The sequence below is a fragment of the Pleurodeles waltl genome, chromosome 10, assembly GCF_031143425.1.
Source record: "Pleurodeles waltl isolate 20211129_DDA chromosome 10, aPleWal1.hap1.20221129, whole genome shotgun sequence".
Taxonomy (NCBI): Eukaryota; Metazoa; Chordata; class Amphibia; order Caudata; family Salamandridae; genus Pleurodeles; species Pleurodeles waltl.
Genome location: NC_090449.1, coordinates 33,508,033 through 33,530,488, shown reverse-complemented (window position 1 = coordinate 33,530,488; position 22,456 = coordinate 33,508,033). Strand labels below are relative to the sequence as shown.

The following is a 22,456-nucleotide window of genomic DNA, read 5'->3' as shown; positions in this document are numbered from 1 at the left end:
GGCAGCTGGAGGGATGCATGTGACTGGGGGATCCTTGTGACTGAGGGCGCTGGAGGGCCCCTGCCTCTAAGGTAGCTGGCGGGGCTGGAACGGTCCTTCGATCTGGGGCAGCTGGAGGGATGCATGTAACTGAGGGATCCTTGTGACTGAGGGCGCTGGAGGGCCCCTGCCTCTAAGGTAGCTGGCGGGGCTGGAACGGTCCTTCGATCTGGGGCAGCTGGAGGGATGCATGTGACTGAGGGATCCTTGTGACTAAGGGCGCTGAGGGAGCAGGAGGGCCCCTGCCTCTAAGGTACCTGACGGGGCTTGAACGGTCCTTCGATCTGGGGCAGCTGGAGGGATGCATGTGACTGAGGGATCCTTGTGACTGAGGGCGCTGAGGGAGCAGGAGGGCCCCTGCCTCTAAGGTGGCTGACGGGGCTGGAGCGGTCCTTCGATCTGGGGCAGCTGGAGGGATGCATGTGACTGAGGGATCCTTGTGACTGAGGGCGCTGAGGGAGCTGGAGGGCCCCTGCCACTAACGTAGCTGACGGGGCTAGAGCGGTCCTTCTATTTGGGGCAGCTCTAGGGATGCATGTGACTGAGGGATCCTTGTGACTCAGAGCGCTGAGGGAGCTGGAGGGCACCTGCACTAACGTAGCTGACGGGGCTAGAGCGGTCCTTCGATTTGGGGCAGCTCTAGGGATGCATGTGACTGAGAGATCCTTGTGACTTAGAGCGCTGAGGGAGCTGGAGGGGTCCTTGTCACTGAGAGAGCTACTGGGGTCCTTGTGACTAAGAGAGCTGTATGAACCCTTCTGCATGAGGGAGTCGAGGGTTACTGATGAAGCTGGAAGGATCCTTGAGAGAGGTGAGGGGTCCCTCTGATTGGTGGAAGTGAGGGATCCATGTTACAGAGAGACGGTGGGATCCGTATGAATGGAAGAGCTGGATTGATCCCTTGACAGTAGGAGCCAAGATAGCTCCAGGGATCCCTGTGTCTGATTGAGCTTGAGATATCCCCATGACTGAAGGAGCTGGAGAGATTCCTGAGACTGAGGGAGCTGAAAGGATCTCTCTGACTGAGGGAGATGGAGGGTCCGTGTAACTAAGCTAGCCGAAGAGTCCATGTGACTGAGGGAGCCGGAGGATTTATGGGGATCCTTGTGACACAAAGCCCTGATGGAACCTTTGTGTCTCAGAGAGATGCAGGATCCTTGTAGCAGGGAGCTCAGAATTGGGAGAAACCTTGCGAATGAGGGAACTGAAGAATTATTGTGTCTGAGAGCTGAGGGAGCTGGATGGTACCTTGTGACTGATGGAGCTAGAGTGCTCCTTGTGATGGATCCTTGAGACTGAGGGAGCTACAGTGACCCTTGTGCCTGAGGGAGGAGGGATATATGTGACTGATGGAGCTCGGAGAATCCTTGTGAATGAGGGATCTGAGGGATTCTTGTGTCAGAGAGTTGAGGGAGCTGGATGGTACCTTGTGACTGATGGAGCTAGAGTGCTCCTTGTGATGGATCCTTGAGACTGAGGGAGCTACAGTGACCCTTGTGCCTGAGGGAGGAGGGATACATGTGACTGATGGAGCTAGGAGAATCCTTGTGAATGAGGGATCTGAGGGATTCTTGTGTCAGAGAGCTGAGGGAGCTGGATGGTGCCTTGCAACTGATGGCGCTAGAGTGCTCCTTGTGAGGGATCCTTGTGACTGATGCAGCTACAGTGACCCTTGTGCCTGAAGGAGGAGGGATACATGTGACTGATGGAGCTATGAGAATCCTAGTGAATGAGGGATCTGAGGGATTCTTGTGTCAGAGAGCTGAGGGAGCTGGATGGTGCCTTGCAACTGATGGCGCTAGAGTGCTCCTTGTGAGGGATCCTTGTGACTGAGGAAGCTACAGTGACCCTTTTGCCTGAGGGAGGAGGGATACATGTGACTGATGGAGCTAGGGGAATCCTTGTGAATGAGGGATCTGAGGGATTTATGTGTCAGAGAGCTGAGGGAACTGGATGGTTCCTTGTGACTAATGGAGCTACAGTGACCCCTGTGCCTCGGGAAAGGAGGGATACACGTGACTGAGGGAGCAGGAGGGATCCTTGTGACTAAGGAAGCTGGAGGAATCCCTGTGACGTGACTCAGGGAGCTGCAGGGGCCCTTGTTTGTGCCTGTGAGAGGAGGGATCCTTGTGAATGATCCATCTGGGGGTCCCTGGCACTGTGCCTGAGGGAGCCGCGCAGGCTGGGTGGACCCCGGGGGTTCTTTGAATGAGCTCAGGAGAGGTCGACGGACCTCAGTGCAGAGCACCCAGCTCGGCCCGGCCCGGCTCGACGGTGATAAGCCCTGACCCCTGCACACCCCCCGGCTCCCCGGAAGCCAGGCTCTTCTCTGGAGAGCGCCTTCTCCCGGTGGCCAGGGCAGATAAAGCACTTATCAGCCGCCCCCACGCCCTGAAGCCACCCTTCCGTGCCCGGGAGCCTGCACCATTCACAGGTCCTTCCCAGAATGTCTGTCCACCCCGCCCTCGCTGCCTTCCCAAAACTGCACGAGAAGTACGTCAGAGGTCAGAGAGCGGAGCCCCCTCCCTTCACCGAGGCAGCGCCTAGAGGCAGCGCAGGCGCTACTACGATTTACAGGTGGTTTGTTTAAGTTCAAGCAACAAGCATCTTCCGTTGTGCTCGCGCCTTAAGCCGGGGCCCTTTAGTCCTGTGCTAAATATTTGTTCCGTGGACATAGTGTTGTATGATTCCAAAGTTTGAGGTCCCACAAAACGTGATTTGCACACCGAGGACGTCCATGTGATCGTTGTATGTGGATGGCCTGGGTAAGTAGCGTTTAATGCCGGCATCTCACCCGACTCTGTGCGGTCTGTTCCCGTGGAGGAAAAAATAGGAGTCTTGCAGCAAAGATTGCAGGCATTTCACATGAAAAAAATCACAATGTTCACACACCCGCGTTTGAGCTTTAGATGTTTCTCCTACAAAATGTGAAGCGGAGACAGATCTCTCGAAAAGCACATTTCAGTCTCCGCGCCGAGCTCCATATATGACAATTTTTCTTTTTTGCTAGCTCTGAAGTCTGGACATAGGGTCCTTCGTCGCCCTCAAGTGATGCAGTTCTGGACAAATGCATAATATACCTCTGAATAGGGAGATCAGACCTCCCGGATTTCCCCGGACACCCCCGGTTTTTAGAGGACTGTCCCGGTGTCCCGACGATTCTCTTCATTTTAAATAAATGTCCCGGTTTTTGGGACAAAGGTCAAACCATCTAGGCAAGCATAATTTAAAGGTTTGCTCTCCTTTAACAGACGACTCCAAAGTATGAAATAATGAAAGTAATTTCTCTGTTACTGTCTGGCAACACAGTCCCCTGCCTGCTCCCAGCAGAGAGAGGGAGTGGGGGGCAGAGAGAGGTGGGTGGGGGTGGGTTGGGTTGGGGGTTCAGGGTGGGAGGTCAAGCCAAAGCTAATTTTATATATGTAGTCTTGTAAATGTCAAAAGTCTGTGTGTATATATGTGTGCGTGTGTGTATATATGTATATATACACAGACACACACACGCACACACACACACACACATATAGGCACACATTGACAAAGCTACGCATAAAAAGTGACAGGCCAGATATAAAAGTGAGAATACAGTCATTAGTCCTTCTTTCATGTCTGGCCTGTCCTGGTTTTTGCTCCTCAAAATCTGGTCACCCTACCGCTGAAGCCCCTTTAAGAATGGAACGCCCCCCCACTTGGGTGTAGTTTGCGCCGCTTCTGTTGGCAGCTCAAACCTCACCAGCCAACTATTGCTCATTTATTGGGACTACTTCACCATCACTTGGTTGCTCAAATTTTTTTTTCAGAACGAGGTTTGAGTCTTTGTTACCGGTTCGAGACCCCAAAATCTCATTCTTCTCCAGCCCAGCCAGGTGCTTTGCCGTTCTAGAGCCGGCCCTGCAAAACCTGTTGCAAGGGCTTCCGCAGAGCGGCGAGAAAAGAAGTGGTTGATCAGCAAATTTAAGGTCAAGACATGATCTGGTAACAGGTTACGGGAAAAGAGATGACTGAACAGAAGGCAGTTCAGCTGGCATCTCCAGCCCAGCGAGAAGGGACCATGATCTGTCCTCCCATGAACTGAGTGGAGCTTTCCTATGCTTGAGGCAAGGGACGACGGGTTTCGGAGTTGCCCCGGTGACACCCTTCACCAGAAAGACTCAATACCAGAGAACTGTGTGGTGGGAGGTGCACGGGGACCAAGCCTCGGCTTGGTTTGAAGCAGCTTCTCAGCCAACGGAGTAGGCGAAAGAGTGGTTCTGAAGACAGTCTAGATCAGAAGAGCGGGGTCTAGAGAGCGAAAGACGGGGTGAAGATATGGAAAAGCAAGATGTCTGTAACAGTACTACGAAGGTGCCTGTGACATTAGCGGAGTAAACATGGGGCAGGCACCTGTAGGTGCATAGGATAGTAGCGTCCTCAGGAGAAGGGGCGAGGTGGGCACATGGTCCTCTGCAGCGTAGAAAGGATAAAGGGAAATTCTACAGCGACAAGAAGGGAAATGGAAAAGGAGGTGCAGGGAAGATGTTTGTTGTGGATGGTGTTCAGAGCCTAATGGGTGTCAGAGCAGTTTAACGATTTTGGGTTCTCCTGCCAGTAACAAAGAAACTTATGATTATGTAGGAGAGCTCAAAGAAAGATCATTAGAGGTGGAAGGTGGATTAAGCTGAGAATGTCTGAAGGTGTAGATGTGTGTCCATACTAGGCATTTGTCTGTTTTGAAGAATATGACTTGACTGAGAAGATCCACCCTGATTTTACAAGCTCTAGTGGTTGTGAGTAAATATCTTGGAAGGTTAGTCCTAATGAAGAACCTTAGAAACATTGTTTTCAGACAGATTTGCAACATGTGGAGCGAGGATTGGGTTGAGTGGGACCAACAAAAAAAGGAATCTGGAGATCGGACTGTTGCACCTGGAGCGGGCTTCCTTAGACAGTTCACTCCCCATCTCTTCCTGCACTCATGTCCCAAAGCAGAGGGAAGGTTGGACTTCCTGGACAGGTAGTGTCAGATCGCCATTTTTAATTATGCCATCATTACGATGATGGGGTTCATGTTGATAACTGAGACTTGTAAAGTGTGATGTCACCAAGTAAGGATATCCTGGGACCAGCAGGCAACAGAACCAAGCAGTGAAGAGATTCTGATAAAGAAGCAGAGAAAGGGTACCTGTGGAAAGAAAAGTGATCATGCATCAGTTGTGGTGTCAGCAGGAGGGCTTCCCAGGCTTGTGTCACCAGGTGAGAGAAGGGTCAGCCTCCTGTACCAGCAAGGCACATTTGAGGAATAGTAAGCATGTGGATAATAAGCTGCTTGGAAGGCAGCGAGGTGGACTCTTAGCTGACAAACAGGTGGCGCTGGTTGGGCAAGGGAGCAATGATCTGAGGACAGTTGATGCCCAACCTGTTCAAGGTGAAGGGCAAGGGATGATCCAACCTGCCTGCATACCATTTGGATGACAACAACTTTGCATGGGGTATCCCTCCGGAGATACAGAAGAAGAGGGCTTTACAGAAGTCCAAGCTGCCTGCGATGTGCATTGTCTCCGCGTGTTGAGAAGGCGTGTAAACCATCAGCTCTTGACGGTGTCTGCATCAGGGACAGGAATGAGGAGGTTTGTGTGAGTGGTGGTGCACATCGGCTGGAGAGCGAGGACAACCAGCGGGTGGCATCAGCGGTGTTTGTGGAAGTCAAAGGGCACCAGTCACTCAGGTAATAGGCATTGCCTCATGGAGGTGAAGCGTTGTTAAACAGGTTGATTGCCTGCGGGTAAAAATCCTTTGAGGTGGAGCAGGAGAACTCTTTCGAGGAGGATCCTTCCTGTGGCAGAGGCAAGAGGTGTTTGTTATATTAGCTGAGGATGCTGAAGGGGGCTAGGGTTTGTTCCAGACTAGACATGTTATTCCGACAGCTGGGTGATGATGCACCAGTAGATTTTGGAATACACAAATAGGAATGCAGGGAATGGTGGGTTCAGAATGCCATTGAGGTTTGGCAGAACCAGGAACAGAAAGAGGGCCAACAATGTCAAGGATGTGTAGCGATGCACCGATACAAGGTTCAGAAGGCGCTAGAAGGACTTTTAGGTTGTGTGAAAGTTGACCGATAGGACCCAAGAGGGTTAAGAAGATTAGTGAAAGTTGTTAATTGATAATAGGTCATTGGTGGGTCATAAGTGGACAAGGTAGTATAGCCATGTGTGCTGGAGGAGTGTAATTGTGGCTGCACCCCTACACATTACAAAAGTAATATGAAAATGTAATCAACAATATATACTCTGTGTGCCTTAACCTTGTTAATGTAAAGTGAAGCAGCAATTTGCATTATTGAAGTCGCATTCACTGTAGAAACTATGGTTTGCATTGACACGTGTTCTAATGTTTAGCTTTAACATGAAAATGTGTAGTTCTCATTTATATTTACACTTGTATTTTGAAATGCTGCATTTATTGAAAAGCACATTGGATATATAATCATGAATTAATTGTTTTGCATCTATTTTGATATTATGATTGCAATTATAATAGAGTATTTAAAAGTGCACATTAATAGTGATTTACTAAGTTAGCGTGAGTAGGCCTTCATCTTAACGTGTGAAATTTACTTTCTGTGCTTTGCATGTTTTCCTTTTGCAGGTGCACAGTCTTGATTTCTTTGCTACTGAAAGGAGTATTGTGTACGAGAGAGAGAAAGGCTTGAGAAAGAAGATCTTGGCACGGACTGAATGATTTACCGAGTAGAAGAAGCCTCCTATATAAGCCCTATGTGAAGAAAAGAAACTGAAGGTTAAACTGGTCGTTAGTGTTCCATGGGAGGAGAGAATCACTTCCTGTTGAGCCCTTGAAGCATTGGTAGGAAGTGTAGGGTAGTTTTGGGAGGCAATGTACTCAGGGGCGAGATTGTTACTGTGCATAAACCTATGAAACGAAAGAGGCCTTTACAGACTTCAAGGATGTGTCTGTCCTTGACTGCATCTTCAAGCCCATGCCAGACTCTGGGAGACAAGGCAACCTCCTCCTCCCCTGGCAATGGTGGGCTGCAAGCAGTGGCGGCCGGCAGCTTTAGGAGGGAGGGGGGTGGGCGGGGGACACACACACACACTCATTCTTTCACACACAGACATGCACGCACATTCATTAACAACACTCATACCATTCAAACATGCACGCACGCACCATTCATTTTAAAACATCACACACACTCATTCTTTCACACATCCACGCACATCCATTAACAACATTCATAAAACTCAAACATGCACGCATGCACCAAACATTCATTTTAAAAGATCGCACACACTCATTCTTTCACACACGCACGCACACATGCACGCACGCACATCCATTAACAACACTCATAAAACTCAAACATGCACATGCGCACCAAACATTCAATTTAAAACATCACACACACACACACTTACCTTCAGCCTCCAGGTCCCAGGAGGGTTGGGACTGCTGCCATCCCAGGGAAGGCAGCAGTCCCAGCCTCGTCACAGAGTGGGATGGGGTCAGTGAGACTGCTGACCCCACCTCACTGTGTGACGAAGTGACACTGATTGACACTCGCCCTGGGCGCTTCAGGGCTTAAACCTGAAGCGCCCAGGGCGAGTGGCAATGGGTGACGCTTTCCTCGTCACCCAGGGGAGGGCCTCGAGGCACCTTTGCTGAGCCGAGGAGGTCACACCCATAGGAGCTGTGACCTCCTCAGCCCAGCAAAGTTCAGCTCAGGCAGCCAGGAGTCTGCACAAATCGGAAATCGCGCATGGATCACTCCTGGCTGTCTGAGCTGAAAATGAAGAGTGTCTGTCAGGCTGGCCTTTGTTCAGCCTGACAGACACTGTTCATGAGGGGCAAAAGGTGTGGGGGGGTGGGTGGCCCCTCCGCCCTAAAGGACGGGCCGCCACTGGCTGCAAGCTGGGGGGACTTTCAGTGCAGCATGGGTGGCCATGACCCAACCATCTCCCCAGAGATTATTTTGGGTTCCAGTCCAATATTGCATGTGGACTGGGTTGGTCCAAAACCCGAGGAGTGGGACCGCTGAACTTAGGAGCTCGGCTTAGTTTTTTTTCCAAATAACCCACTTACACCCCAGGCATCATTAACCCACATTCAGAGCTCTTCCCCGAGGTGAACTATAAACTTCATGCACCTCACTAACACCCCGAAACATGCTCGAAAATCCATTGCTTACATTCTGCACTGTAACCCTTCACAAAATAACTTTGTTTATTCTAGCGCTTATCCTGGCCGGGACGTGACAGGTCGGCGCTATACAACACAATCAACTGAAAGGGATCTGCAGACTGACTGCACCTGCGGATAGCTCCTCACAGACATCCGCGTCATACGAGGCGCGTGTCACTTTGTTATACACAGCAGGCTCTAAACAGAAGTACCTAAAACTAAAGGAAAAGTGCACAGAAGTGGGCTCACTTGGCACTAGGTGATGGGGCGGGGTCCTTTACGAGGGCAGCATTTTGGTCCTACGGATGCAACTGATACAGTATTTCCGATTAGGATGATGTACAACTGCTGGATAGGGGTCGAGGGTGAATGCAATTCCGCAGTATAGGGGTCGAAGGTCTAGATAAGTCTGCACTGCGGGGGTTAGGGGTTAGGTGTTCCTTCTTTGTTCAGGTAAAGGAGGCCATTCTTGAAAGCAGTTGAACTGTGGGAGCAAGTGTCATGATCCGGGGATTTGGCGTAGTGGCAGCTGCCGACCTTAAAGCCAGGAAACCTGGTTCGAGTCCCGGCGAGCTCAACATCCTGTCTGTGATTCTGGGAAGATCAGAATCTCCCCGCGTAATTATTGTGAGTAAAGTCTCTTGCATGCTCGTTCACGGCACAACGTGTCCTGCTGTCTCCTTCTTCCGGGAGTATTGAAACTGTTCCTAGAAATGTGACTTTTTTGCAGCACATTCTGGCATCCCACGACCAACGAGGGCGCCTCACTGTGGCTTAGCGGTTCTGCCCAGGAGGGGGGAGTGCACCTCTGGGGACCTGCACCCGACGTGCACCCGGCTCCCAGCTGCAGCAACGCACCCGGGCATCTCGAGAGATCATTTATGTAGCACAATGTATTCATATTTTGTTTATTTAGGAACATGTACTTTGCCAAGATTCAGATTGTATTTTTTCTGCACATCCTACTGTTTCCAGACGCCATGACACTCTCGCGCGTTCATTTGTTTTACACGTTTGCATTGAGGCAGAGCCCGGGTTCTCCTGGGCATTCCATAGGTGCCGTCTGCTCGCACCTTCCTCCACCCTGCGCCTTCAAGTTACATAGGGGGTTATTACAACTTTGGAGGAGGTGTTAATCCGTCCCAAAAGTGACGGTAAAGTGACGGATATACCACCAGCCGTATTACGAGTCCATCATATCCTATGGAACTCGTAATACGGCTGGTGGTATATCCGTCACTTTACCGTCACTTTTGGGACGGATTAACACCTCCTCCTAAATTGTAATAACCCCCATAGTGCTCTCGAGCTCGCTTCGATCCTTGTAACGCCCAACCGGAGCGGATCACCCCGTTGTTGTGTAAGTGACCTAAGGTCTGTACCCCCCTCACCCCCCACTCCTCTACTCCCAGGTGATACTTCACGAAAACTGGAGCGAGGGAGAGCAGGAAAGAGAGAGCGAGGGAAAGAGAGAGAGAGGTGGGGGAGGGAAAGCACGAGAGAGAAGAGAGAGAAACAGAGAGAGAGAGGGAAATAGAGAGATATAGAGAGGGAGAGACAGAGAGAGAGAAAGAGGGAAATAGGGAGAGACAGAGAGAGAGAAAGAGAGAGCGATGGAAAGAGAGAGAGGCGGGGGAGAGGGGAAAAAGAGAGAGCAGAGAGAGAGGGAATGAGAGAGAGAAAAGAGAGAGGAGAGAGAGAAGGAAATAGAGAGAGGGAGAGACAGAAAGAGAGAGCGAGGGAAAGAGAGAGCAAGGGAAAGTGAGAGAGGTGGGGGAGGGAAAGCACGAGAGAGAAGAGACAGAGAGAGGGAATGCCAGAGAGAGAAAAGAGAGAGAGAGAGAGAGAGAAGAGAGAAACAGAGGGAGAGAGGGAAATAGAGAGATACAGAGAGAGAGAGAAAGAGGGAAATAGGGAGAGACAGAGAGAGAGAGAGCGATGGAAAGAGAGAGAGGCGGGGAGAGGGGAAAAAGAGAGAGCAGAGAAAGAGGGACAGAGAGAGAGAAAGAGAGGGAAGTAGAGAGAGGGAGAGACAGAACGAGAGAGGAAGGGAAAGAGAGAGCAAGGGAAAGAGAGAGAGGTGGGGGAGGGAAAGCACGAGAGAGAAGAGAAAGTGAGAGGAAATGCCAGAGAGAGAAAAGAGAGAGAAGAGAGAGAAACAGAGAGAGAGGGGGAAATAGGGAGAGACAGAGAGAGAGAAAGAGGGAAATAGGGAGAGACAGAGAGAGAGAGAGAGAGAGCCATGGAAAGAGAGAGAGGTGGGGGAAAGGGGAAAAAGAGAGAGCAGAGAGAGAGGGAATGAGAGAGAGAAAAGAGAGAGAGAGAGAAGAGAGAGAGGGAAACAGAGAGAGGGAGAGACAGAAAGAGAGAGCGAGGGAAAGAGAGAGAGAGAGAAGAGAGAGCAAGGGAAAGAGAGAGAGGCGGGGGAGCGAGGGAAAGAAAGAGAAGAGACAGAGAGAGGGAATGACAGAGACAGAAGAGAGAGGGAAATAGAGAGATATGCAGAGAAAAATAGAGAGACGGGAGAGAGAGGGAAAGCGAGAGAGGGAACAAGAGAGAGAAACAGAGAGAGATATGCAGAGAAAAATAGACAGAGGGAGATACAGAGATAGAGAGAGAAAATCAGAGAGAGAGAGAGAGAGAGAGAGAGAGAGAAAGAGAGAGAGAGAGAAACCAGTAGACTTTTGATGTTAGAAAGCAGCTGAGTAGGTCTTCTAGGAGCTAGAATGAGATTAAGGATGCGTTGCATCACTCACAAAATCTACTTGGGTAACAGCTCTTCATAGTTGCACAATCAGCATCCCACCAACACATCCTAACGATGAGCTCTGGAGCCAGAGACATCTCCAGTCTTAAACATAAAGAACACAGAGTGAAGTCCCTCAGAGTTGTGGATCCACAGTTTTGGGATGCCTTTCTTTCTCTTGAAACCCCATCATTTCCACTCATTTTCACTACTACGCAGACAAGAAAACACCAGACTTCTGCCAGGCCCTTGGAAATTGACCCTCCTCTGTAGGACAACCTTGTGGAGCCATTGCTGAGGGGCAGTGCACTTCAAAGCAACCACCATTGCCGCTCCCTAAACAATGGCAAGCAACACGCCTCACTTGCTGCTGTGAAGAGAGGTCTGAAGAGGCAACAAGTCACCTGTAAGTGCTCAACTACGCTTCTTGATTAAAAAATAAATAAAAATGCACGCATTCATCTGTTCATTCATTGGTAACCAATGTTTTTGCTCCACATCTAAAACATATTTTTAAACAGTTGCAATAAGAACAGAAAAGGTAGAATTTGTGTAATGTTCAGCAAAGAGAACTTTACAATTTTAAATGAGCAACTTCTGATTTTTCCAAAGGAAGAGGGCTAAGAAACACTTTTTTGACAACTCCACCATAGGTACAAGTGGTCACCAGTACATAGTGCAAGTGCCACATATTTCAGTGTAGGCACATGCCTGCTCTCGGTTGGTGAAGATGTTGAAGGAAGCGATGGGTATTCGTGCCTTGAAGTCCCAGTTTGGGTTCAAATGCCTACTTCACCTGTGGGCGCGAGACTAACAAAAAGATTACACCTATAAGTGGGCAAAAGGCTGCACTAGAACTCTGACTTAAGGTTCTAGTGACTTATTTTGTCCATCCCTTCCAAACTGTACTAAATCCACAGGAAAGGATATTGTGGCCTTGTCACTCTGTGCCTCCCATGTCTACCTATAAGGTCGGTACTGTCTGGTCTGCACAGCATGGACTCTTCCTTTTACAAAGACACCCTATGTACATATGTGCAAAATTGATGGAGGCATTTAAACCTTTAGAATGCTTAATTTCTTTTATCTCTCTTAAAAGATCATTCCAAATACATGTGGTTCAATGTATATACAAGCTTATGAGTATAAGTCTTCTTCATACAAAGAAGCACATTTCTCCTGACACGTGATTCGCAGTGAACAATCACTGTCGAACATACCTTTCAAGTATACGTCCGCCTCCCATTAGTAAACAGCTTCTTCAATTGTAACTAATATTCAGTGAACCATCACACTTGAAGGGTCCACTCAGCCATCCGAGGTCATCGACCACAATTAAGGGCGTGAGGGTTATCAGCTGTTAATGTATAGATGTCCCATGCTCTGGCTGTCCTTCTCTATAAGACACCACTTCTTTATTACAGCTGATTTCATCTTTTTTTCTGAGACAAGGAGCTCAGGTGCATGTTAATAGTGACCCGGGACAACCAGAGGCGATGCAGGTAACGAAGGTTTATTGCTTCAACATTGGCTCAAGTTGTGTCTTAAATATAGTTAACCAGGTCTAACCCGTCTGTATCAACACATTTTCCCACAAACATACATTGGATAAAACCATTTCACACATCAGACCCAAAGGGCTTATTTATAGTTTGGAGGGAACTGAAAATCCTCCAAATTCCACAGGAAACTCTATATAAGGAGTTTAATCCACCAGCTGAATTCACGCCACCATCAGGATAATATTGTGGAGGAAATTCACATGGCAGATTCTACTCCGTATGTAGAGTTTCATCCAGAATCTGAAAGATTTCCAGTTTCCGCCAAACTCTCAACGAGGGTCTAAGCTGTGAAATGTCCTGAAATACCCAGGATAAGACTTCTTTGGTCACAATGTACAAGGGGTACTTCAAGACAATGGCGTACCCGCTCCCAATAGCAGTCCTGGTATAGAATACAATGAAACCAATGAAAACTTAAAGAAGGTGCAGGAATGGGGCCTTACCTGGCGGACGTGTAAGGCACGGCTGCTCGCTAAGTATGATCAGATTTCAAACAGCTTGTTCTGGTCACGTTATGGGGTACACTGTCTAAAAAATATCAACACACAAGTGAAAATGCTGATGCAACAAGACAATCAAAGAGACCAGTAGAGAGAGCAAAATATTTTAGTATTCATTGGGTTATTCACTAAGGGTTGCGCTGATGCCTTGCAAAGCACATGAGCACCCGTGCCAAAATTTAGTAAATGACCACTATTGCCCCTTATGTATCAACACATTTCCCTATAGACACATAGGGGGTCATTCTGACCGCGAGAGCACCGCCAACAGGCTGGCGGTGCTCTCAAGGGCATTCTGACCGCGGCGGTTTGGCTGCGGTCAGAAAGGGAAAACCGTCGGTCTCCCGCCGGTTTTCCGCTGCCCTCAGGAATCCTCCATGGGATTCCGACACCCCATACCGCCATCCTGTTCCTGGCGGTTCGCCTGCCAGGAACAGGATGGCGGTATGGGGTGTCGTGGGGCCCCTGGGGGCCCCACAAAGAATTTCAGTGTCTGCTTAGCAGACACTGAAATTCGCGACGGGTGCAACTGCACCCGTCGCACCTTTCCCACTCCGCCGCCTCCATTCGGAGCCGGCTTCCTCGTGGGAAGGGGTTTCCCGCTGGGCTGGCGGGCGGCCTTCTGGCGGGCGGCCTTCTGGCGGGCGGCCTTCTGGCGGTTGCCCGCCAGCCCAGCGGGAAAGCCAGAATGGCCTCCAGACCGCGGAGCGGCCATATGGCGGTTCCCGCCAGGCGGCCGGCGACCGCCGCCCGCCGGCCTCAGAATGAGGCCCATAGGGCCTTAATACGACTTTGATGGAAGGATTTCCTCCATCACAAATGTGGCGGCTATCCCGTCTGTCATATTATGATTCCATTATATTCAATGGAGATCATAATACGGCAGGCGGGATATCCGTCACATTTGTGATGGAGGAAACCCCTCCCTCAAGGTCGTAATAAGGCCCATAGTGTGTAAAGCTTTTTTATGCAACAAGCCCTTTGTCTCTTCAATTGAAAAAGCTCAAATGTTAGTTTCTTTTGCTTATGAAATGGATTTTATATACAGTGTATAAGTGTATACATAGAGAGGGTGGTGTCATGCTCCGGGTTCGAATTTTGGACCTGAGATTTGAACATTTTCATAAACAAGGATGAGAACTTCTGATTCCAAATGTAATACATCATGTCATAAGCATATATATCCAATAAGTTATCCACTTACTGGTGAGATCAGTGTGTTATCTATAGGTCACAGTTTCAAATCCCTGCAACATCAACCTAACCCTTCATCCTTCCGACGTCCATTCACGAACTCCCATTTAATTAGGTAATAAAAACATCTTGTAGAGGACAACCCAACTGAAGTAGTAAGCGTTATAGAAAATTTTAGAAATGGGGTCTCTAGTTGGCAGTCAGTTTACACCCTGTCCAAGTAGGGGCTATCACTCTAGTCAGGGTAAGGGAAATACCCGCTCAGATAACCCCTGCTCACCCCCTTGGTAACTTGCCACAAGCAGTCAGACTTATCTCATAGGCAATGTGTAAAGTATTGTACAAACACACACAGTAACACAGTGAACACACCACAAAAGCACTCAACACCAGAAAAATAGCTAATACTTATCAGAGTAAAACAAGACCAGAATGATAAAAGTCCAACTTACAGAAGCAAAGATACAAATTTTCAAAGATTAAACTTCAATATAGCTGGGGCTATCACGGCATCGTTGATGGAGGCGTTCCCAACAATCTAACACTACTCACAGGGAAGGCAGTACCGGTCACGGAGTCACGCAAACGGACCCCCAGGTTCAGTACCTTTAGGAACAAGGAAAACAAGCTGGTGCATGGAGTCAGGGATCTGAGGCGTCACTGGATGTGGTGCGGCGTCAGTTCCTTACTGCAGAGCAGGGGAGGTGACGCAGCGTTGGTGCGAGGCGTAGGTTCCTGATGATCCATCAGGGTTGATGAATTCGGCAGGTCAAGACATGATGGGCAACCTCACAGGCTCACGGCCATGCCATGGGGCTGCAGACGGCCGCGTCGGAGTTGGGTGTCACGGACGTAGGTGACACAGCACTTCGGGACTCATGGAGTCGCCCGAAGTCGGAGTGCCTGGATCTTCTTGTTTTCTCACCATAACTCACTTCTAAGGCCCAGGAACTGGATTGACACCACTAAGCAAGTCAGGGTCCTCAGGAGGAGTACCCAGGTGCTAGCAGGTGTAGACTTTGATGTCCCTGAGACTTCTTAACAGGAGGCAAGCTTAGTCCAAGCCCTTGGAGAAACTTCACAAGCAGGATTTCAGAAAGCAAAGTCTAGTCCTTGCCCTCTTAAGGCAGAGGCAGAAGCAGCAGCAGCAGCAGGCCTGCACAGCAAAGCAACAGGCAGAGTGGCATGTCCTCCTCAAGCATCAAGTTGTTCTTTTTGGCAGAGGTTCCTCTTGATCCAGAAGTAATCTAAAAGTCTGGGGTTTTGGGTCCACTACCTATACTCATTTCTGCCTTTGAAGTAGGCAAACTTCAAAGGAAAGTCTCTGTTGTGCACAAGATCGTGCCTTGCCCAGGCCTCGCCTCAGACACTCTCCAGGGGATTGGAGCCTGCTTTGTGGGAGGACAGCCACAGCCCTTTCAGGTGCAGCTGTCAGCTTCTCCTGTCCCACTCTAGCCCAGGAGACTCATCAGGATATGCATGACACACCTTAGCTCCCTTTTTTGTCACTGTCTCGAGGAAATTCACAAACAGCCCGCTGTCAGTCTGACCCAGATGTGGATTCCACAGGCAGGCAGAGGCATAGAATGGTTAAGCAATAAATGCCCACTTTTTAAACGTGGCATTTTCAAACAGAAAATCTAAAAACCAACTCTACCACAAGATGTGTTTTTAAATTCTGAGTTCAGAGACCCCCAAACTCCAAATCACTATCTGCTCCCAATGGGAAACTGCACTTAAAAGACATTTAAAGGCAGCCCCCATGTTAACCTATGGAAGAGATAGGCCTTGCAACAGTGAAAAACTGATTTGGTATTTCACTATCAGGACATGTAAAACACACCAGTACATATCCCACCTTTTAAATACACTGTACCCTGCCCATGGGGCTAAGTAGGGCCTACCTTTGGGGTGATTTACATGTAGTAAAAGGGAAGGTTTGGGCCTGGCAAATGGGTACACCTGCCAGATCGAACTGGCAGTGCAAAACTGCACACACAGACACTGCAGTGGCAGGACTGAGATGTTTACAGGGCTACTCATGTGGGTGGCACAATCAGTGGGGCAGGCCCACTAGTCGCATTTGATTTACAGGCCCTGTATTCTAGGGACTTAATAGTAAATCACATATGCCAATCATGGATAAACCAATTACCAATACAATTTAGACAGAGAGCATTTGCACTTTAGCACTAGTTAGCAGTAGTAAAGTGGCCAGAGTCCTAAAGCCAACAAAAATAGATCCGAAAAAGTAGGAGGAAGGAGGCAAAACGTTTGCGGATGACCCTGCATAAAGGACCAGAGCCAACACAATTCCCCACCAGCCTAAAGCCAGGGGAGACCAATCAATACCTTGATGTACTTCCCTGATTGGGGTGATAGAACATGGACCCTGGCCTGCCAGTTCTACATCTGCCTGAACCCAGTTGGATACCTCTGTACATACTCTCAGGACCCGGTAAGCTAACCTATGGGGGACCCTCTCCTCACCTGTGGATACCATCTGTGCAGCACCTAACCTTACTTTGCTCACAGATTTATCCCTGTGGGCAGATAGGGGGTCATTCTGACCGCGGCGGACGGCGGTCGCCGCCCGCCAAGCGGTTCCCGCCGAAAGACCGCGGAGGTCATTCTGGCTTTCCCACTGGGCCGGCGGGCGACCACCGAAAGTCCGCCCGCCAGCCCAGCGGGAAACATCCTTCCCACGAGGACGCCGGCTCAGAATGGAGCCGGCGGAGTGGGAAGGTGCGACGGGTGCAGTTGCACCCGTCGCGAATTTCAGTGCCTGCAAAGCAGACACTGAAATTCTTCGTGGGGCCCTCTTACGGGGGCCCCTGCAGTGCCCATGCCATTGGCATGGGCACTGCAGGGGCCCCCAGGGGCCCCGCGGCACCCCCTACCGCCATCCTGTTCCTGGCGGGAGAACCGCCAGGAACCGGATGGCGGTAGGGGGTGTCAGAATCCCCATGGCGGCGGAGCGCGCTCCGCCGCCATGGAGGATTCTCAAGGGCAGCGGAGCGCGCTCCGCCGCCATGGAGGATTCTCAAGGGCAGCGGGAAGTCGGCGGTACACCGCCGACTTTCCGTTTCTGGCCGCGGCTGAACCGCCGCGGTCAGAATGCCCAGCGGTGCACCGCCATCCTGTTGGCGGTGCTACCGCCGACCTCCGCCATGGCGGTAATTACCGCCAGGGTCAGAATGACCCCCATAGTGCCACCATGGCCAACACAGTGGTGTGGCCCACTCCACCCTCAGGGTGTGACTCCTGTCCCCAACCCAAGGGCAACCTTGTCCACAAGGACAGCAACTCAAAGTGGTCACTGACAGCTGTCAGTGATGAGAGCCAGGCCCTTGGCCTTTCAGGGCTCTTTCACCACTGTGACTTTGGATCGTGGGTGGTAGTAGCCCGAGATGCCTGGCACCCTGTGCCCACACTCTCTTCCACCAGGTCAGGGATGGCAGCCTGACACTGGCTCTCCCCTCTGGGGCGCTGTACCATCCCCCCAGGAGCGGTACCTTCAGAGCCCAGATATGTCAGGGTGCTTGAGGAGGCAGTCACCCTGATACTGGTCTCCCAACCCAGGGGCTGTAACCTTGGATTGAACCAGGAAGGTTAGTCTCTCCCTTCCCTGCCCCCTTCTAGAGTTCTGCACCCCTCCCCCCAATCACCTCTGCCTACCAAGGAGAGTACCCCCAGAAGATAACACAGTAGGGACAGTGTTAGCAGTCAGCCCTCCCTTCAGGTCAGGGGGGACACCCTGAACCGGGACACCCTGAACCTGGCCCTCCATCCTAGGGTCTGTGCCCTGAGGCTGGACCTGTGCCTGGCAAGCCAGGAATTCCTACCTCCCCCACCCCAAGGGAAACTCCTTCTTCAGGTGTTGCACAAATATCTGTCTGGCTCTGGTCTACCGATCCCTGCCCATTTGGCAGGAAAAGGTGCCTAAAGTGCCAGAAGTGGTATCAACAGGGTCATTCCTGGTGAGCTCTGACCTCAGAGCTGACCCCTGACCCTCCAGGTTCTTCACTGGGGGCTGCCTTCCCTTCTCACCCATCTGTCTGGGCTCCTGCACCCTCCACTCTGGAGTGGTACTGCCAGACACCAGGACTGGCAGGACGCTGGTGACTTTGCTCACAGATGTATCCCAGTGGACAGACAGTACCACCATGGCCATCACAGTGGTGTGGCCCACTCCCCCCACAGGGTGTGCATCTTGTCCCCAACTCAAGGGCAACCCTGTCCACAAGGGCAGCAACCCACAGTGGCCACTGACAGCTGTCAATGATGAGAGCCAGGCCCTAGGCCTTTCAGGGCTCTTTAATCACTGTGACTTTGGAAAGTGGGGGACAGTAGCCCCAGGTGCCTGGCACCCTTTGTCCACTCTCCCTTCTACCAGGTCAGGAATGGCAGCATACAACTTATTAATATTAGATGATAAAATAGTTGGAGAGAGAAAAGAGGAATATTTGTGAAGAGGAGGTATTTTTTTCCTGGGTCTTGCCTCCCATGGTAAATTTGGATTTTAAATTGATTGCACTTGTGGAGAAAATGCATTTACACGTTTTGTTAAGTTTAAAGCCAAATGTAATGAACACTATTGAGATAAACTTGATTCCATTTGACATGCACCATGCAGCCTCAGTGGACATCTGTTTGTTATCTCTTAGTTCTCACACTTTGGCAAGAAAAAAAAATCATGATGCTGTTGAAAGTAGCACATTTCTGAAATATAGAGGAAAGAGCAAGTTCAAGGGTAATTCACGTGGCTTCTTTCCAAAAACTGTGAATATCCATTCTTTTGTGCAACTCTGGGGCAGGCGGGAGCTACTTATTGGTGCTGCTGTAAGTTTTCCTTGCTCCTTTTTTTTAATAAACAAATGTTATTGGGTTTTAAACAGGAGAGAACATTTGACACAATTTCTCTTTACCACAGTGGAAAATTAAAGGGGAAGAAATAGTAAGTAAGACTGCAGACACAGAAACATCATTACATGAGCTATAGGTAATCAAGACCCACTGACGTGACATACGGTAAATCTCTGCCCCTGCCTCCCAACCATTTGCCCCATATTTTGCCTCTCGCTTCATAAACCACACGTTCATGCTGGGTGCACCAATCAGTGCTTAATCTGTAAATAAAAAGGTGCCAGTACCCAAAAACCCTCCTCTTAAACATGCAGCCGCTGCAATTAAATGTGGGGACACGGAATACTGAGGCAGCGTAATCCTGAAGCCATCTCGGGCATCTTCAATCCATTTAAAGCCACTCTCTGCCCCTTCAGTGCACTCTAGCAGCTTTCTGCTTTCTTCTTTGTGACGCTTTTTCGTTTTTCTCTTCCTCCGTCTTTCCCATACGTGTCTTTTGCTCGCAGTAAATGCTTGAGGCACAAGAAGAAGCGCCAACCCTCAAAAATAAGTGCTGGTGCTCAGCACCGGAAGCAATAAGCACAAATTAAGCACTGGCACCAATCAATTTCCTGGTGCTACACTGCTATCGAGGAGGAGATAGGGGCCATCCATTGCGTAGCGACATCCCATTTTACCACCATCAAAGCTGTAGTTAGGAATGCTTTCTGTGCCCTTGTCGCCTCCAAACCTTCCATCACCCCTAGGAGGATCACTTGTGAGGAGAGCGAGACCTCCCCTCCCAGGACCTCCTTTAGTTCTCCAGTCACTCTGGTCCAATATGCCTCTATTGCCCTACATGCCCACACCCTGTGATAAAAGTCTGCTGATCCCTGCTTGAATCGGGGGGCAGGAAGAGCCCACTCGTAGCCCTCCTGAGTGTAGCCTAGTCAGTGCAAGATTGGCAGTGTATAGGTAATTTGTTTGGGTTAAACGCAATCTTGAGGAGATCATGAGTACTGGAGGAGCCATCAGTGTCTCTCCAGTCATCGTCATCTATGGGTTCAATCCATCCCCCCCAGCGGAGTTCAATATGGTCTAGTGTCCGTGGTGTATGATTCACTAATGAGCAGTATATTTGTGAAATGCTTCTGTGGCCCAACTCACCCATGAGAAGTTTCGCCTCGAGAGGGCTGTGTTCTGGAAGTTGTGCGGTCCTGGGGACCTGAACCTGGAGGCCATGCCTTAGCTTCAAGTATTTATAAAATTGTGTACGGTTGAGAGACTATGGCCCTCATTCTGACCCTGGCGGTCTTTGACCGCCAGGGCGGAGGACCGCGGGAGCACCGCCGACAGGCCGGCGGTGCTCCAATGGGGATTCCGACCGCGGCGGTAAAGCCGCGGTCGGACCGGCACCACTGGCGGGGTCCCGCCAGTGTACCGCGGCCCCATTGAATCCTCCGCGGCGGCGCAGCTTGCTGCACCGCCGCGGGGATTCCGACCCCCCCTACCGCCATCCAGATCCCGGCGGTCGGACCGCCGAGATCCGGATGGCGGTAGGGGGGGGTCGCGGGGCCCCTGGGGGCCCCTGCAGTGCCCATGCCACTGGCATGGGCATTGCAGGGGCCCCCGTAAGAGGGCCCCTACATGTATTTCACTGTCTGCTGTGCAGACAGTGAAATACGCGACGGGTGCAACTGCACCCGTCGCACAGCTTCCACTCCGCCGGCTCGATTCCGAGCCGGCTTCATCGTGGAAGCCTCTTTCCCGCTGGGCTGGCTGGCGGTCTGAAGGCGACCGCCCGCCAGCCCAGCGGGAAAGTCAGAATTACCGCCGCGGTCTTTCGACCGCGGAACGGTAACCTGACGGCGGGACTTTGGCGGGCGGCCTCCGCCGCCCGCCAAGGTCAGAATGAGGGCCTATGCCTCTTGAAGGTCCTGGAAGGAGCAGACTTGCAAGCCCATCCAAACATTGCCTAGTTGTGATGTGCCAATACGGTCCCATACCTCAAATCCCCAAAGTGTGCTGCCTTCTTTGAGCCACATTCGTCGCCAGAGTGGGGTCTGTTGCGTGAGTTTGGTTTCCCATCTAACATGACACAGTGTCAGCAGTACCCCCTTTGTGATCTGGGTCATGGTGTCAGGGATCGGTGTCCCGTGGAGCACAGATTTCATTGGGGGAGGCTCATTAGGGTGAGCTGTAACCGATAGGCTTGATCTGTCCATCCTCCTGTAAACCACTCATTGACCACCAGAAGGCAGGAGGCCAAATAGTACAGGTAGAGATTTGTAATTCCTAGCCCCCATCCATAAGAACCCCTCAGGCAGTGGGTGAGTGCAAGACAAGGACAGGATCCATGCCATAGGAAAATCCGTGCTGTGCTTTCTAGGGTATGGAACCACACTCTGGGCAAGGATAGTGGTATACTCTGAAAAATATACAGGAAGCGCAGGAGTATCATCATTTTATATAGGCCATACGCACCATCCCATTGAGCAGGAGGGTTTGCAATTGGGCCAGGTCCGCCATGGTTTAATAACATTTAAAACTGAGCCATCAAATGGGGATCTGCATTTGCTTATCAAAACAATCTCGGAACGGAGTCAGGGGGATCTGCACAGATTCAGCTGGGTTGACCTCTAGGCCCGAGACATCTCCAAACCTCCGGACCAAATGGAGAAGCAGGGTCCGGTAAGAAAAGGATCAGCCAGGTATAGAAGGACATCATCTGCGTATAATGCTATTTGGTCACCTTTCCCACCCCCAGCTCTTCAGGTGGGCATCGGTACGGATGAGGTGGGCTAACAGGTCAATAACCCATGGAAAAAGGAGAGGGGACAGACAGCATCCCTGCCTTGTACCCCATACTACTGGGAAGGGTGGGGAGAGCGTCTCGTTTATTTGGACCCGGGCTATTGGATTGGTGTAAAGGGCATGCACCATACCTCGGAACCTAGGGTCCAGGCCCACACGCTCCAGCACCCATAAGAGGTAATGCTAATCCACTGTGTCAAAGGCCTTCTCAAAATCTATAAGGAGAGCCAGGTCGTGTGGCAGGCGATGAGGATGGGCTAAAGCAACTTGCAATCTACAGGTGCAGTGCCTCATAAGCCTTATTGATCCAGGTGTATCAACTTGGCCAGTACAGATTGTAACCGATTGGCTAGTATGGCGGCAAACATCTTTATTTCTCTGTTGAGGAGAGAAATTGTCCGGTAGTCTCCCCACCGGTTCAAGGGAGGCTGTGTCTTAGGGATAAACACCACTGTAGTCATGTCAGGGTCAGAAGGGCATTTTCTTTTGCTGCATAACTCATAGTACAGAGCTAGGCGGTGGGGCACCAGGATGTTGTGGAAACGGGTGTAGTATTCTGCTGGGTAGCTGTCAGGCCC

General features: G+C 50.5%; 1 protein-coding gene across 4 annotated transcripts in view; it reads right to left on the bottom strand.

The window, feature by feature from the left end:
• The window catches only part of SLC38A5 (solute carrier family 38 member 5), a 372,114-nt gene that overhangs the window by 327,470 nt on the left and 22,188 nt on the right, over positions 1–22,456 (bottom strand). For all 4 annotated transcript variants that reach the window (XM_069209561.1, XM_069209560.1, XM_069209559.1 and 1 more), the window contains exon 2: positions 12,969–13,053. The gene's annotated coding sequence lies outside the window, so the exon portion shown is untranslated. The remainder of the gene's footprint in view (positions 1–12,968; positions 13,054–22,456) is intronic.